Genomic DNA, 3,091 nt, shown 5'->3' with positions numbered 1-3,091 from the left:
CCCAAGGCAACAACAGCTGGCAACACAGGGAGAGTGCTAGCAATGGGCCAGGAGGAGGCAGTTACTGATCCTACTGTTGTTACGGGTACGTTCCTCCTCGGAAACTCTTATGCATGTATTCTTTTCGATTCTGGTGCAGAGAGAAGTTTTGTTAGTCATCCATTTAAACATCTACTCAAGTGTAAATCCCAACCTTTAACCGAAACATTTACCGTCGATATGGCTAACGGAAAGAAAGAGAGCACTAACGACATATTCATAGGCTGTACCCTTACCCTAAATGATCATTCCTTCCTAATCGACCTTATGCCAGTTTCCATAAAAAGCTTCGACGTCATCGTCGGAATGGATTGGTTGAGCCTCAATCGTTCTGATATCCTTTGTTATGAAAAAGCCATCCATCTCAATTTACCCTCGGGTGAAGCCCTCATAGTCTACGGTGATAAACTCAGCTCAAACCTTCGAATCATTTCATGCATCCAAGCCTAGAAATATCTGCGAAAGGAGTGCCATGCATTCCTAGCTCATGTCGTTAACGAAAAGCAGGAAGTTAAGGACCTCGAGAGCATCCCCGAAGTCTGTAACTTTCCTTATGTATTCCCCGAAGATCTTCCCGGAATCCCTCCCGTGCGCCAAGTCGAGTTCTGTGTCGACTTAATCCCCGGAGCTACTCATGTAGCTAAATTCCCATATTGTCTAGCGCCAGCAGAAATGCAAGAGTTATCCAGTCAGCTCAATGAGCTGCTCAGCAAAGGATTCATCAGACCAAGTTCCTCACCCTGGGAAGCCCCGATCTTATTCGTGAAAAAGAAGGATGGATCCTTTCGGATGTGCATTGACTATCGAGAGCTGAACAAGCTTACCATCAAGAACCGTGATCCCTTACCCAGAATCGATGACCTCTTCAATCAACTTCAGGGAGCCAGTTACTTCTCAAAAATAGACCTAAGATCAGGGTACCAGCAGTTGCGAGTTCATGAGAATGATGTTCCCAAGACAGCATTCTGAACTCGTTATAGACACTACGAGTTTGTAGTAATGCCCTTTGGTCTAACCAACGCACCGATGGTATTCATGGATTTGATGAATCGGGTGTGCCGCCCTTTCCTAGACAAGTTCGTGATAGTGTTCATTGATGATATACTTGTCTACTCACGGAGTGAGAAAGACCATAGACAACACTTGAGAATAGTACTAGAAACACTAAGGGCGGAGAAGCTCTATGCCAAATTCTCTAAGTGCGAATTCTAGATCAGAAAAGTAACTTTCCTTGGTCACGTGGTAAGCGAGGAAGGCATACACGTGGACCCTTCCAAGATCAAGGCGATTGAGAATTGGTCAACACCGAAGACGCCCACAGAAATCTGTCAATTCTTGGGTCTCGCTGGCTACTATCGCAGATTTATCCAGAACTTCCCCAGAATTGCTAAGCCCTTAACCACCCTGACTCAGAAAGGTGTATCCTTTTGTTGGGGAGAAAAGCAAGACACTGCATTTCAAACATTGAAGCAGGCCCTATGCAGCACACCTATCTTGTCCCTGCCTGAAGGGACGGAGGACTTCGTTGTCTACTGCGATGCATCCAATCAGGGCCTAGGCTGTGTGCTCATGCAGCGAGGAAAGGTTATTGCCTATGCCTCGAGCCAGCTGAAAACACACGAAGTCAATTACACAACTCACGATCTAGAATTGGGAGCAGTGGTCTTTGTGTTAAAAATTTGGAGACATTATCTCTACGGAACCAAGTGCACTGTCTTCACCGACCATAAGAGCCTACAACATATCTTCAATCAGAAAGAGTTGAACATGAGACAGCGGCGATGGGTAGAGCTACTCAATGATTACGAGTGTGAAATACGCTACCATCCCGGCAAGGCCAATGTGGTAGCGGATGCCTTCAGCCGAAAAGAGTATTCAGGTCGTAAAGTGAAGGCACTGGCAATGACCATCCATTCCCATCTATCCGCTCAAATCAAAGAGGCTCAGTTGGAAGCCTTAAAACCAGAAAATGTGTCGGATGAAGCCTTGAGGGGAATGGAAAAGAACTTAGAGGTCAAAAGAGACGGAGTTTACTATTTCATGAACCAGATCTGGACCCCGAATTATGGTGGTTATAGGGTGGTTGTCATGAACGAAGCTCACAAGACTAGATACTCCGTTCACCCAGGTTTAGATAAGATGTATCTGGGTCTCAAACAACTCTATTGCTGGCCGAACATGAAAGCAGAGATCGCTACCTTCGTGGGCAAGTGCCTAACTTGCGCCAAGGTGAAGGTGGAATATCAAAAGCCCTCAGGTCTACTCCAGCAGCCAGAAATACCTGAGTGGAAGTGGGAAAGGATTACGATGGATTTCATCACTAAGTTACCCAAGTCTCCGAGTGGGCACGATGCCATCTGGGTAATTGTCGACCGATTGACTAAATCCGCCCACTTCCTGACAATCAAAGAAAAATTCAAAATGGAGATACGGACACGAATCTACATTCGAGAGGTAGTTCGCCTTCATGGTGTTCCTGTATCCATTATCTCCGATCGAGATAGCAGGTTTACCTCCAGATTTTGGCAGTCACTACAGAAGGCTCTTGGACCTAAGCTGGATATAAGAACAACTTACCATCCACAGACAGATGGGCAGAGTGAGAGAACCATTCAAACATTGGAAGACATGTTGAGAGCATGCGTCATCGACTTTGGCATATCGTGGGACACTCATTTACCCTTGGTCGAATTTTCCTACAACAACAGCTACCATACCAGCATCAAGGCTACGCCGTTCGAAGCCTTCTATGGCCGTAAGTGCAGATCCCCTCTGCGCTGGGCTGAGGTGGGTGACACGCAGTTAGTCAAGGGTCAAATCCCTGATAGCACTCTCACAGGCCCAGAAATCATCCGAGAAACTACTGAAAAGATCGTACAAATCTGGGAGCGACTAAAGGCTTCAAGAGATATACAAAAGAGCTACGCTGATAAGAGACGAAAACCCTTGGAGTTCCAGGTTGGTGACCGTGTTCTTTTGAAGGTCTCACCCTGGAAGGGGATGATACGCTTCGGAAAGCGTGGAAAGCTAAATCCAAGATACATAGGACCAT

The sequence above is a fragment of the Lactuca virosa genome, chromosome 3 (genome assembly GCF_052849685.1).
Source record: "Lactuca virosa cultivar CGN04683 chromosome 3, Lactuca_virosa_CGN04683_v6, whole genome shotgun sequence".
In the NCBI taxonomy this organism is placed as follows: domain Eukaryota; kingdom Viridiplantae; phylum Streptophyta; class Magnoliopsida; order Asterales; family Asteraceae; genus Lactuca; species Lactuca virosa.
This window is presented reverse-complemented; position numbering follows the sequence as displayed.